Source organism: Pristis pectinata, chromosome 16 (assembly GCF_009764475.1).
Source record: "Pristis pectinata isolate sPriPec2 chromosome 16, sPriPec2.1.pri, whole genome shotgun sequence".
Lineage (NCBI taxonomy): Eukaryota > Metazoa > Chordata > Chondrichthyes > Rhinopristiformes > Pristidae > Pristis > Pristis pectinata.
The window spans coordinates 23,873,454-23,889,252 of NC_067420.1; the positions used below are offsets into that span (position 1 = coordinate 23,873,454).

At 40.1% G+C, this 15,799-nt stretch overlaps 1 protein-coding gene across 7 annotated transcripts in view; it reads right to left on the reverse strand.

Moving 5' to 3' along the window:
• Positions 1-7,012, reverse strand: part of arfgap1 (ADP-ribosylation factor GTPase activating protein 1) — a 33,219-nt gene extending 26,207 nt beyond the window's left edge. For 4 of the 7 annotated variants that reach the window (XM_052031183.1, XM_052031182.1, XM_052031181.1 and 1 more), the window contains exon 1: positions 6,765-6,901. The gene's annotated coding sequence lies outside the window, so the exon portion shown is untranslated. Of the gene's footprint in view, positions 1-6,750 lie in introns of all 7 variants that reach the window. The other 3 variants (XM_052031179.1, XM_052031178.1, XM_052031177.1) reach the window with 3 other exon arrangements.
• Between the last annotated feature and the right edge of the window lie 8,787 nt (positions 7,013-15,799).

The window sequence follows — 15,799 nt, forward strand, 5'->3', positions numbered from 1 at the left end:
TCTCTCACATCTCACTAACTTCCCCTTTTGATTCTATTGCACTTATCTATCAGCATGATTTTGGAATGAGGGAGGAAACCAGAGCATCCAGAGAAAATGCACGAGCTCACAGGGAGAATGTGAAAACTTCCCACAGAGAGCACTCAAGGTCAGAATCAAGCCTCAATCGCTAAAGCTGTGAGGCAGCAGTACTAACTGCTGCACCACCATGCCATCCATATCAGATTTTTTCTTAAATTACTTGAATTTCAAACCCATTTGCGATGGCAGTATGGAATTTGTGCATATAGATCAGCAGTTCAGAACACTGGCTGCTGATCCAGCTATTTATCCACCATACTATCAAACCCATGTGAAATACGACATAAGAAAAATTACTTTGGATGCACAAACCACTGGTTTATAACCTGAATATATCAATAATCCAGATATTATTCAATCCCAAGAAATTCAGATTGGAGATCTATTCTGATAAGATACAAGACATAGCAGCCATTTTTCAACCCCAAAAATTGATGCTACCAAATGTATTCTTTTTTTAGACCATGCTACAGGGATGTGGACAAAATCCATTTGAAAATAATGAGTTGTTCTCAATGTGAACATCAGAAAAAAAGTGGTATGACTGCCCAAAAAATTAAGAAATAACAAGAGAAAGAATGCTCGTCTGACAACAAGTACTGGAAAACACCAGAAGCATTATGATCAGTTTGTCATACATGTGATGAGTGGAAGATCCCCTGCAGACTTCTAAATTATCTTCCAACATCTAGTTGAGTGGTGTTGCAACAACAACCTCGCATTCAATGTCACCAAGACCAAGGAATTGATTGTGAACTTCAGGAAGGGGAAGTCGGGAGAATACACACCAGTCCTCATTGAGGGGTCAGCAGTGGAAAGAGTGAGTAGCTTTAAGTTCCTGGGCGTCAATATCTCAGAAGATCTATCCTGGGCCCAACACATTGATGCATTCACAAAGGCAGCATGCCAGCAGCTCTAAGCATTAGGAGTTTGAGGAGATTTGGTATGTCACCAAAGACTCTTGCAAATTTCTATAGATGCACAGTGGAGAGCATTCTGACTGGTTGCATCACCGCCTGGTAGGGAGGCTCCAATGCACAGGATCACAAGAGGCTGCTGAGGGTTGTATACTCAGCCAGCTCCATCACAGGCACAAACCTTCCAACCATCAGACATCTTCAAGAAGTGGTGCCTCAAGAAGGCAGCTTCTATCACCAAGGACCCTCACCACCCAGGAATGCCCTCTTCTCCTTATTACCATCAAAATGCACAACAGGAGCTTGAAGACGCACACTCAAGGATTCAGAAACAGCTTCTTCCCCATGCCATTAGATTTCTTCTGAATGGTCCATGAACATTACCTAGTTATTCCTTTTGTTTTGCACTATTTATTAACTTATAGCTGCAATTTATTAAATTGCTGCAAAACAACAAATTTCACATCATACAAGTCAGTGACAATAAATCTGATTCTGGGGATTCTACATTATTAAGAAGGTGATTTTGGTTCAAAACACTTGACTTGATCACACTAGGTTTTGTTTTGGCCCCTGTACCCCCACACCTCATCTACACAACATGACCCAAGGATGAATTCCAAAAATGCTATGTCATACATCTCGCAACACCACTCTTCACTGTATAATCACCACTATGTCAAATTTGTCTAACACATTAAGTTTATCAAATTCTACAATGGCAAGACTGAAATTAATCCATGCACTTCCATTTGAAGCTCCACATTTAACTCCTAATTCTATCCCGATCCCTGGCCATCTCCTCAAGCAAAACAAACATTGCTCGAGGCAGAGTCATGTTTCAACCTCCATATCCCATTCATTATTAACACAATTGCTGGCTCCCAAGCGCTGACATGATCATCTTCCTACCTTTCAAGGACCTCTCTCTTCCACCTTTTCAAATTGATGAAGTGTTAAACTTGACAATTCCCTTTATTCTAGAATTCAATCCATATTTCCCATTTTATTGCATATTTCAACATAATTTTTAAATATGTATTTAATTACCTTTCTTTTTTTTCCCTTCTTTTGTCACAAACAACACCTTCCCTCCTACCCCAAGCTAAGGGGACATTAAAGATACTTTATAATTCCAAGTTTCCATTAAGGGTGGCAAGTAACCCCACAATGTTATTGCCTGGGTTTTCCCTGGGTGCTCTAGTTTCCTCCCAAATCCCAAAGATATACTGATACCAAACAGTCCTGATGAAGGGTCTCAGCTTGAAACGTCGACTGTTTGTTTCCCTCCATGGATGCTGCCTGACCTGTTGAGTTCCTCCAGCACTTTTTGTGTTTTGCTCCAGATTCCAGCATCTGCAGAATTTTGTGTGTCTCCAACATACTGATTGGTAGGTTAATTGGCTACTTTAAGTTGCCTCTAGTGTTGGTGGGTGATAGGAGAATCTGGGTGGAGTTGATAGGTATAGGAGAGAGAATACATGTACAAGGAAATAAATACAGGGATTGGGATTGGCATGATTGCTCAGAAAGCCAATATAGAGTCAATCAGCCAAATGGCTTCCTATGTCATGAGAAATAAGTATATGAGAACAAATCAGAAATGCAAGCTCAAATGCCATCTTAACAGCTCTGGAACATTTAAAAAAAATAGAATCTCATTAAATAATGACCATGAAATTGAGTCTGTCATAAAACTCCATCAGGTTCACTAATGTCCCTCAGGGAGGAAATCTGCCGTCCTTAACTGACCTAACTTATGTGACTCCAGACCTACAGCAATGCCTTCTTAACTGCTCTCTAAAATAGCTCAGCAAGCCACATAAATACATCGTAACCACGACATTTCTAACAAAAACAATAAAACTGGACAGACAACCTACTGTTAACCCAGGCACCAAATTTGGACATGAAATGGCTCCCAGCTCAGATGCCCTTTCAAAGTCCTCTTCATGAACATATTGGAATTGATCTCTATATAGGGCAGCTGTCCCACAGACTAATCAAGCGAGATATAGTCTGTAAGGGATGATTTTGAGAGTACACCTTTGTGGAGAAATGGCAAATGGTGTTTAATCCAGAATAACGTGATGTGTTGCATGTTGGGAGGTCAAATACCAGAGGAAATTATACAGTAAATGGTAGGACCCTTTGAAACATTGATGTACAGAGAAACCTTGGGGTGCAAGGCTGTAGTTCCCCGCAAGTGGCAACAAGTGGATAGGGTGGTAAACAAGACGTACGACTTGCTTGCTTCCATCAGTTGGGCATTGAGTATAAATGTTGGGAAGTCATGTTGCAGCTGTACAAAACTTTGATTAGGCTACATTTAAAAGTACTGGTCACCACACTGATGGTGGGATCTGGAGAGGGTGCAGAAGAGGTTCACCAGGATGTTGCCTGGATTAGAGAGTATTAGCCCCAAAAAGAGTTTGGACAAACTTGAGTTGTCTTCTCTGGAGCAGAGGCTGAGGAGCAACCTGATAGAAATAGACATAATTATGAGAGGCATAGATAGGATAGATTGTCAGAGTCTTTTTCTCAGTGTGAAAATAGCAAATACTAGAGGGCATAGGTTTAGGGTGAGAGTCAGGAAAGTTTAAAGGAAATTTAAGGCAAGATTCTCAACCACCCCCCCCGCCCCCCCCCCCCCAACCACACAGACAGTGGTGGGTGCCTAGAATTTGCTGCCAGGGAGGTGGTAGAAGCAGATACGATTGCAATGTTTAAATGGCATTTAGGCAGACACATGAACAGGAATAAATAGAGGATATGCACCGCATTCAAGCAAATGAGATTAGTTAGATTGGCGTCATGGTCAGCGCAGAAGGGCTTGTTAACTGTTGGATGCTGTTTGATGTGCAAATTGCGCCATACCCCATCAAATCCCTGCCCCAACTGCAAGATAAGCACATTGTAGGTGGTGCTATAATGGAATATAAACAGGAGCAGCAGCATTGGGAATCCCCAATAATGACTCCAGACTCATGACATCAGGTAAGTTTTGGACTAGGAAATCTCGTCTGACCTACTGCCCTCCTTAATTTGATAAATCAGTGTTCCTCCAAAATGGTTAGCACCACCACTGGCCAAGATGACAGATTCATGAAGGATACAGATACCATATTGGGTCTACTACAGGTATGGAGCGAAACACAAGGGATTAAGCTACTTGACCTCACCCCGCAATCCATCTGTTCTAGATGAATCTGCCATGACTGCATCAGTAGGTTTTACCACTGAACCATTCTTGGTGGAGACAAAGTCACATTCTCACAGTAAGGACACCTTTCATTGTGTTGTGTAGTACAACAATCATGTAAATGGGAAACAGCCAAACAGATGTGGCAACTCTGAACTGGGCATTCATGAGGTGCTGTGTACAAACAGCCACAGAAAAGTACACAACAGTCTGTAACCTCATGGCCCAAATATCCTTCACTTTACCATTATAGTCAAGCTAGGGCATCAAATGTCATTCAATTTGGAAATCAGGAGGGCATGCTGAAAGCAGCACCAGGTATGCCAAAATCAAGCTACCATCCTGGTGAAGCTCCAACGTATGATTGTGTTTGTGCTAAACAGAAGACAAAAGACAGCAAAGCAATGCTACAGCAAAAAGGATCAAAACTTTCTGCTGCATCTGGTCAAAAATGTTAACAAACAGATAATAGGAGGTAGTTCCAAGGACATCCAGATGAAGGATCTTGGCCCAAAGGCTTGACTGTCCTTTTCCCTCCATAGGTGCTGCCTGACCTGCTGAATTCCTCCAGCGCCTTGTGTGTTGCCCAAGAACATCACTGTCCTTAACCATGGCAAAGCCTAGCATCTGACCATGAATTACAAAGCTGAAGCATTCAGAGCCACACTGAGCCAGAAATGCTGCATAGATTATTCATTTCTGCTGCCTGCTGAGATCCCTAAAGAAGCCAATTTACTTCACTCAGTTATATCAAGCAGCAGCTGACAGCACTGGATACAAGTACCATAGGACCAAAGTACATCCCGGTTGTATTACTAAGGACTTGCACTCTAAAACTAGCTGCACCTCTCATCGAGCCATTTTAGCAATGGCAATGATATGGACATGGTTCACCTGCTGAGTCAGAAGACCATGGGAAAACTACCCAAGTTTATCCTACCCACAAGAAGCAGGACAAATTTAGTCAGTCTACTTTCTATCATCAGCAAAGTGATGAAACATGTCATTATCAATGCTATCAAGCAGCAATTACTCTCCAGACTTAGACAACATTTAATCACAGTCTTATAAATGGCAAGTAACATACATGCCATGAAAGCACCAAGCAATGGCCTTCTCTGGCAAGTATGTGTAACCCCCTATCTTTAATATCCAATGACGCTACCATCACCAAGTTGCCAAACATCAACACCTTTGATCAGAAGTTCATTTGGACCAGCCACATAAATGTGTCTAAAAGAGCAGGTCAAAGGGTAGGTATCTTGCAGCAGACAACTTTCTTCCTGATACTTCAAAGCCTTCTCACCATCTACAAGGAATAAGTCAGGTGTGACAGGATGCTCTCCACTTGTCCGGAAGAGCACAGCTGCAACAACTTTCAAATTCAACACCATCCAGGACAAAACAGTCCTCTTCATTGGCACCCCATCTCCACTCCTAGCATTTCTTACTTCCACCAACACACATCGAAGTTGTACTACTAACAAGACGTACAGCAGTTACTTGTATCCAAGGGGAAAAGAACCTTCCATTCATATCCACCCCAATAACATCTCCCATATCCACATTCTTTTTCAAAAAGGCAACAACAAGAGAATACCACCACATGCAAGTTATCTTCTGAGTTGCACACCATACTGACTTGGAAATATTTTTACATATCGTGCTCCCTCAGGGTTTTATTTTTCAAAAGATCATCCCCCACTCTTGTAAACACTAGAGAATATAAATCTAGTTTTAAGGCACTGGTGATAGGACAACCCTCTCATGGGATGGGACAATAAATGCTGGCGTTGCCAGAAACACCCACATCCTGAAATATAACTTTATTAAAAATGGTCAGCTTCCTTGATTTAAGGTTCAACAACAGGGATTGGATCACACAGGTTTCACTTTGATTGCAAAGGATTCATTCTATCATCTCTCCAAAACTTATTACATGAAGTTCAGTAAGGTACTTTGACAATATAGGTGAAAGTGACGGCTAACTAAAAGACACAGAAACAAGAGATTCTGCAGATGTTGAAATCTGGAGCTAAACACACAAAGTGATGGAGGAACTCAGCAGGTCAGGCAGCATCCACGGAGGGAAATAAACAGTCGACGTTTCGGGTCGAGAACCTTCATCAGGACTCAAATGACGTTTGAGTCAACTAACTAAAAGACGCAATGAGTTTCTCGTTTTTTGATGGCAATAGTAAGACAAAGTATATGAAACTGAAAATTCAGGAATAGACAAAGTCACTGCAACCACCCAGCACTGACCAACTCCTCCCGAAAGCTGAAGCTCAGTTAAGGCCGGGGAATAGACAACTGCTGACGGCCACTGCCCAGGATTAGCCCGCTGCCACAACCAAACTTAACAGCCGGCACCACGATTGACAGGCGGCATGAGCCAATCACAAATGCCTCTGCCCTTCTTACACCAATCAACTATCAACGAGGGGGCGGGGCGCCGCCATCGAGTTAGGTTGAACCGAGCACTACCGGCATTTATTCCACCTCATCGACAAGATACAGAAACAGCCCGAAAAAAAAACGCCCATTCACCTCTTAAATCTCACCTCTCTGTACAACGCCAGTCTTGGGAATGAACCCGTCGTTTCAAAGTGAAAATTACGATTGAAACCGACTGATTAATCCCGGAGCTTGAGCACAGTCCCCGTCACTTGTTGGCCGCCGCCATCTTTGACGACGTTGCACTTACAGAGGCTTTCGGGTAAAGAGTGAGGTGATGACGCTAGTGGGCGGGGCTGTGTGTGAGGCGTCAGTGATGAGCAGGCAGGACGACTTACTCCTGACTGCCTGCTTCATCTTCCCTGTGCCTCACATTCATTACTATATCACCTGCCCGTCCCAACAATAAACCAATACCAATATATGCATTAATAGTAGCTACATCCTCAATACGAGAGGGCATGGCTTTAAAGTAATGGGTGGGAAGTTCAAGGGAGATATCAGAGGAAGGTTTTTTACCCAGAGAGTAGTTGGTGCATGGAATGCACTGCCTGGGGCGGTGGTGGAGGCAGATACATTGGTCAAATTCAAGAGATTGCTAGATATGGAGGAATTTAAAATAGAGGGATATGTGGGAGGAAGGGGTTAGATAGTCTTAGGCGAGGTTTAAAGGTCGGCACAACATTGTGGGCCAAAGGGCCTGTATTGTGCTGTACTGTTCTACAATTCTATGATTCACTAGCCCTATGTGTATATGAGTTTAAGAATCCATGAGAAGGGCCAGATAAAAGGGGTCAGCAAATCATTATGACCGTTACAGCATCTGCTGCATTCGGTGCTCCAAGTGTGGCCTCCTCTACAGTGGCGAGACCAAACGCAGACTGCGTGACCGTTTCGCAGAACACCTGCGCTGGGTCCATAACCGCGACCTGCATCTTCCCATTGCCTGTCACTTCAACTCCCCCTCCCACACCATCACTGATAATGACAGTCCTCGGCTTCCTCCACTGCCCCGGAGAATTCCAAGCGCAAATTGGAGGAACAGCACCTCAATTTCCATCTTGGAACCTTGCAGCCTGATGGCATGAATATTTAATTCTCCCACTTTAGGTAATCCCCACCCCCCTTCCCCACAACTCCCCACCACCACCATACTTCTTCCCTTCTTCCCTTTCCTAACCTTTTTTTCTCTCTCCCTACCTTTTTACCCATCCCCCAGTAGATCTGCTCTCCCCTCCTCCCCCACACCTGCCTATCACTATCTCTTACCTGCATCTACCTATCATCACCTTGTGCCCCCCCTGTCTCCCCTCTTTTGTCCACCTATCACTGCTCTGCTTTTCCCTCCTATATATTGGGCTTCCCCTTTTCCTATCTTCAGTCCTGAAGAAGGGTCTTGACCCGAAACGTTGACCGCCTGCTTTTCTCCACGGATGCTGCCTGGCCTGCTGACTTCCCCCAGCATCGTTGTGCTTTTCATTCAAATCATTATGGTACTGTACTTGGAACCTTTGGGGTTTAGTTGACCCTGAAATCATTCTTTTTTTGACATCCTGTATGGTTTTCCTTGGAATGGAATGGTCTGTCTGGATGGCACGCAAACAAAAGCTTTTCACTGTATCTTAGTACATGTGACAATAATAAACCAATTGTTTAAGAATGATTTTTAATAAATATGTGTACAAAATAATAGTAATACATCTTGCTGATGCATAGTGGTAGAAGATGGACTTGTGATTGTATCTTCACCACTTCTTGCTCTGGGTGTTAGCATAAAAAAAACATGTGAAGGGGAATGTAGCGAATTTGTCTCTCATTAATTTAAAGAATGCATGACTCCAAGCAGTCTAATGCAGTGGCCTCAGAAGGTGTAGTGATTGTAGCGGCACGGTAGCGTAACGGTTAGAGCGACGCTATTACAGCGCCAGCAATCGGGGTTTGATTCCCGTCGCTGTCTGTAAGGAGTTTGTACGTTCTCCTGTGTCTGCGTGGGTTTCCTCCGGGTGCTCGAGTTTCCTCCCACATTCCAAAGACGTATGGGTAGGTTAACATGGGGGTTTAAAATGGGCGGCGCGGACTCGTTGGGCCGGAAGGGTCTGTTACCACGCTGTAAATAAAATTTTTAAAAAAATTAGGTTTTACCCTGAACATTTGTATCCTTGGTATCAGAAATGCCCACTTCCACAGTGTACAAGAATGCTACGGTGTGAATTGACAAGAAGGTAAAGGCTAAGGCAGTTCTGAAATGGAAACATCAAAGAATGGTGAAGTGAAGCAGAAAGCATTAGTCTGGGAAAAATAAAATAAAAGCTGACAGCTATCATAGATTTAAGATACACTGCCTCAAGATTATATCAATAATTTAACCATTTCCTATTTTCCACTCAAACACTTTATGGGTCATTCTGTTTTCACCCTTCCGTACTTTCTTTCTGTCCCTCTTGAAATAAATGCATCATTACTAATGTATTCTTATTTTAGTTGTAGGTTACATTGAGAATAATGGACCAAACCTGGCTTAGAAGATATGGCATGTCAATGGCACACACTGGTATAAATATGCAAATCAATGAGTAAATTCAGAGGATTGAGAGATACATCAAGCTGTACATTTCCAGAATTTGCATATTGATTTACATTGCTTCAGCATTTGCTTTTTATTGATATCTCACCTTTAGTCATCCATTATTTTCAAGAACTGCTGGATGTTCACAGTAATTGTTGCTTAAATGTCTTGGAAGATGAGAACTTGGAAGTAAGAATGTAAGAATGATGGAAGATAGAACATAGAACATAGAACAATTACAGCACAATTCAGGCCCTTCGGCCCACAAAGCTGTGCCAAACATGTCCCTACCCTGGAAATTACTAGGCTTACCCATAGCCCTCTATTTTACTCAGCTCCATATACCGATCTAACAGTCTCTTGAAAGACCCTATCATATCAGCCTCCACCACCATTTCCAGCAGCCCATACCATGCACTCACCACTCTCTGAGTAAAAAACTTACCCCGACATCTCCTCTATATCTACTCCCCAGTACCTTAAACCTATGTCCTCTTGTGGCCACCAATTCAGCCCTGGGGAAAAGCCTCTGACTAGCTACCCTATCAATACCTCTCATCACCTTATACACCTCTATCAGGTCCCCCCTCATCCTCCGTCTCTCCAAGGAGAAAAGGCCGAGTTCCCTCAACCTGCTTTCGTAAGGCATGCTCCGCATCCCAGGCAGCATCCTTGTAGATCTCCTCTGCACCCTCTCTATGGCTTCCACATCTTTCCTGTAGTGAGGCGACCAGAACTGAGCACAGTACTCCAGGTGGGGTCTGACCAGGGACCTATATAGCTGCAACAATACCTCCCGGCTCCTAAATTCAATTCCCCAATTGATGAAGGACAATAAACCATATGCCTTCTTAACCACAGAATCAAACTGTGATTTTAAAAATTTTGGAGAGCTTCTTGCTCTGCTTATACTATTAAGGAATACCTTACATCCTTTTTAACACACATATAGCACCTCAGTTTAGTAGCTTAATGGAAAACTTGAACCCATAGCAATGCAGCCCTCACTCATTGCTGCACTGAAGCCAACCAGTGATAATGTGTGTGAAGTGGTGAAATATCCACTGAGTGTTTTCAGGCATAAAGCGCATAATATATATCATGAGAAGCACGACTGAGTGGACTTTTTATTTAATTAATTCATCCCAGACCTTGTGTACATATCCACCCAGCAGAGCACAACTCATTGAGAATATGGGGTTCAGTAGCAAGCCCATCCCCAATTGTCCTTGAATTTAAAGGCTTGGCCATTTCAGAAAACAGTTAAAAGTCAACCACATTGTCATTTTTCTGGAGTGACTCGCGTGCCAGACCAGGTGAGAACCAGATTTATTTTCTTAAAGGATATCCAGTAATCTCGCCAAATGAATGAGTGTGTACACACTTAATATGTGCTTTCTGTGTTGAGAAAATGAGTCCTGTCATATTGACCATGCTGCATTATCCATCCATTATGGAAAAATTCTTGCAGGAAAATTACTCAATGCGTAAAGTGTCAATGATTCTCCAAAAAAAAAGGTGAAATATGTCAGAAATTTCCCAGAAGACAGAAAAATTGGCAGAATGATTCAACCTTATTCTCATATGGATAGTCATGTGGGAGGGCCCCTCCAGGAATAACATCTTAAAACAGAATGGGAAAGTGTCACACAACTTCTTTCTGAATTTGATTTGCAAAAAATGTTGCATTTAAGTTAATTGATTATTGAAATAAATCCTCAAAATAGACTATGTTCTCTGATCTGTGTCCCAGAACACTTTCTGAAATGAAAAAATGAATTTTAGTAGAATTGAGACCCTCAGTCCTTTTTCATACAATAACCGAATATAAATATAAATATGTGTTTGCCTTACTGTGTAAAATAGATGAATATTAAATGGCATATCTATGACTAATTTGTCAGACAATCAACTCATTTCGCTTTAATACACACATTTTATTATATGATCTGGTCCAAAACTTTTAAAAATTATAACTACAACAAAAATAAAACTATTGTACAGCAGTATGAGCATAGAGTTATGTTCTATGGTTGCAAGAGAGGGATTTGAGAAAAGGGTGTAGAGAGATTGTGTGCCTGTGTTTGGGCTATGATCAGAGTACATCTGTGTATGCACAGAGTGTATGTATGTGTGCTGAAGTATTTGCAACAGAGTCTGGTCTCTAATCATCTTGGACCCTATTGCCATTGAATTACTCAGAATTGGGATGAAGGCAAGTCAAGGTTGATCCTGAGGAACTGCCTAAGAAGAAGAAGGAATATCATGGACAATTTGTCTGACAACACAGAACCAAAGGAGGGGTTGAAAGGTGGCAGAGAGTTGGAGTCGGTGTCATAAATGCGTAAGCCAAATTTACATTAGATTTTTTGCACTCAAACAATTTGTATTTCAAATCTAAATATGGTAATAAAGTTGGGAAAATGACATTAAGGTCATTTCTAATAACATCTTGAACTGTGTATTTGAAAAGATAATTCCAAAGTTTATGGTAACAGAAGGTTTGTTGATGGATATTATTAAAGTAAGATTTTGTTGTCAATATAACAATGTACTTTTCTGGAATGTTTCCTGGTTCAGATTTTAATAATGAAAATCAGGGCAAAAAGAACAATAAATTTATGATGAAAATCAAGCAAAATGAGTACTTACTTGGAGACCATCATTGAAATTCAAATAACAAGTAATTGCAAGGCCTGATTAATCTAAGTTAATTAAATTGTTTCAGAGTCCAAATTTAAAAATTTCAGTGCCAATTACAAAACGTCTGTGAAGAATGTGCTCACAGCACAACCTAAAGATAGAGAAAACATTGAAAGCATATTTGTCCCAATGAATTTCAAAATTAACATGACATAAGCTATGAATCTTAAAAAGGTGAGGCATTTCTTATTTTACAATAAAATGTATAACTCCAAATATGATAAAAACAGGGATGAATTCTCTGGTGTGTTCCCAGTCACCATACAGGTACTGAATATAAGTTGACCAGGGAATATATTGGAGTGAAATAACAAAAGAATCTACAAAAATGTAAAAAAGATGATTTTGAAATCGTGTCTCTGAGGGATGGGAACCAGTTTAGGATAGGTATGATCAAAGCCAAGAAATAGTTTGAATGGGATAGTTCTGGATGACATAGATTTATATATGTTGTAACAGAAAAGCCAGGAAGGAACCTGTGTTAGTGACTTGACTGTGGGGACTCATGTATGGAAATGGCAGTGTATGGAGGTGAAACAGAAGTTCATGATTAGAGAGATGTGAAACCAAGGATAGTTTTTTTTAAATTGAGGCTTTGCTTAAAATAAGCCAAATTAGATCAGTTAGAAGGGGTGGTTGCTGAATGGGATAGCACAAATTAAGACACGGGTAACAGAGTTTGAATAACCTCAATGAAGAGTCAAACAAGTAAGCTAACCAGAAATGTAGAGCATAGTTAATAACTGAGGTAGCAAAGCGTGGATGAGGGATTCAGCAACTGATGAGCTGAGGTCAGGGTGAAATTAGGCACTATTAAGGAGATGAAAATAATGGTCAATGATGGCAGGGATAAGAAGTCTGAAGGGGACACTTTGCTGATAACACAAGAGTTAGAGCAATAATAAATTGTATAGGTGGCAGCATGTTATAAAAAGACTTTGAAAGATTAAATAATTGCACAGAACTGTGGCAAGTTATTCAGTTTTCTGTGAAGTTATTCAATTTGAGATAAAAATGGATAGATACAAGTATTTTGTTATATGCTGCAATGTTTACAATAGGCCTAAAGAAATTTAATAATTCATTTGTGAAGTTCCAAAATCAGAGCGACTAGTATAATGTTAATGTTTGTATTTAGAGTTGGGAAGATATAGGGAAAGATGTATTTGAACAGCTCCTTCCACTAACTCAAGACATGTCAAAAAGAGTTACAACCAATGAAGTAGTTTTGAAATGTAAGCACTGTCATAATTTTGGAACTATCTGTCTGTGCAATGTTAGATCATATTTGGAGTACACTGCACATCACATGTTAGGAAATGTATAGTGGCGTTGGAAGATTTTGAGCAAAATTCACCACAATCAAACAAAGGGTCCAAGTGCTAGATGATAAGGTGAAGGTTTGATTCATTGAAATATGCAGGATGAAGGGGGTGATTTGATTGAGGATTTTAGATTTTGAAAGAAAGATAGTGAGAAACTTTCCTGCTAGTGGGAAATTTAGGACAATGTGTCATAACAAAATCAGAGTCAAGCCTTTCAGACAAAGGGTATTGGAAGTGTGGAACTCTCATCTGCAACTGATAGGTTTAGTTCTGAGATAACAGATTTTTGTTAACCTTGAGAATTAGGAGATATGAAACCAAGGTAAGTGGATATGATCACAGTACAGAAGTCATGTTTTCATGGGTTTGAAAGGCTGCCAAGCCTGTTCCTGCTCATGCTCCAATGTCACTTTGTCCCTCAGTATCATAAGCCTTTTTTTAGAAACTTATTTTGGACACAAAACTATTAAATTTAGTCCAAATGATGTGTAAGTTCTACAAATGTTCCAAAACAAAAGACCATAACACTTCTGGAGGATTTAGTTTAAAAAATTGTATTGTTTACTCAGGATATCCATTGAATTTACAGGAGATCAGTGCAGCCTTACAGAGGTTGTTCTCCAACGCATTTTCTACTGTATCACAGCTTTAAACTGTTATCTAGAAGTTATTCTTTCCTTTTAAATCAATTAATATTGTCATTCTCCAATCAGTGTAAAATCTATTTTAGTAAATCAATATTAATGAATTAGCAAATAACAGAATTGTAAATGATTTAGCTATACTAAATTAATCAAGACATTTTGTACTTTTAAATCTCCTATTCTGTGCAGTGAGTCCAATCAGTCTGTAGTTAATGATAATGTGATTTAGCTACATTCCATTCAACAGATAAATTGGCACCTTGTTAAGTTTGTTATTTTGTGCACCATTCTCTAATCAATCTGATTTGAATCTTTTCCTTTCATCAACCTGGCAGTTCACTTAAAACCCACTTAAGAAACCCCAAACTGCAAACAAACTCATATGGGTAGCATTTTGTTTGCCTGATATAAGGCTGAGTTATGATGTGTGACAAAAGACTACTAAAGACTTTCTAAAACTGAAAAGGTTAAGATGTCAAATATAAGAATGGAACATTATGAGAAGTTTTGACAAGGTAAATAAAAAATTGTTTCCACTAATCAATGATTTAGCAACGAGGGTAAATTAGTTTGACATAATCATTCCAAGAATAAAGAGAAGTGAGATGATTTTGTTTGAAATGGAGAGTTGTTAGTGAGTGGAAGATACCACCTAAAACAGTGAGGATGCTTTTAAAATGGAAATGGATAAATATTAAGTGGAAGAAGTTACAACCAGGTGAATAGTTGATCAGAAAGCCAAGATGGCTCCTTATGCTCTGTAGAAATGGGTCATGAATATGGGGATTGAAACAGCATTCAGTCATTTCAGAACGAAAAGAACCTCTATCAAATCAAGACGCATCAGGCCATTTTCTCGAGGACGCTCATCATGTTTGTGAAGAACAATTTTCCTTTGTAAAATCGTGACTGGTTACTTGTGATTATTTGTTCTGTATCTTGGTATTTAAGTCATTCTAAAAATTACAAATTTCATCCTGTCTGCAAATGCTGACAAAGTGATCTCATTATAATTACTTTAGTTGGCCATCTTCCTTTTTTGGTAATGGATATTACATTATCCTTTCTCATCCCACACCAAATAAACCTCACTTTCAACAATCTTCTGAATTATGATTTCTACATTCTCTTCGATGTTATACCATTTTCCTAATATTCTATATTTTGTTCTCTTTTAATACAGGTATAATTAAGCTTTTTCATTCTTTTTCTTTTTATTTGTTACATTATCTTGCATTTAGCTTTCAACCATGATTTCCTCCCAACATCCTTCTAAGTTGATAGTAATAACCACCTCATGCCACTTACATCTTGAACTACTTTCTCATTCATTCTATTTCACTCCTTTCATCACACACCAATACAAACTATCGCCAGTGTACGTAACGTTATTGAACTGGTTGACTTGAACTATACAAGGGAGCTGGAGGAGTAAGAAAATGTGTTCTCCTGTTCCCTAATACAAGCTATGGAGATAACTTACCATGACTAAAAGAAGGCCCCAGATCTCATGGACCTTATTACGAAAATAGGTATGCTTACTGATCATTGCAACCATTTACAGGAGGTGAAGTCATTTTTCTCAGAATGAGTAGCAATGGCAGTGGTCACAATAGAATCCCCAATAGATTATTGATTCAGCTCAATGCCTCCTTCTGTCCTCATGCACTCCCTAGATTTACTTATTGGTAACAATATTTTTATTAATTAGGAGAATGAGATGATAAACTTATAAAATTCCTACAGGGTTCAACAGACTAGATACATTGAAGATGCCTCCCCGGTAGAGAGGTCTAGAATCAGTCTCACATTAAGGTGTAGGCCATTTAAGACCAAGATGAGAAGGTATTTCTTCATGCAGAAGGTACTGAATGTTTGGAATTCTCTACTCTGGAGTGCTGCGA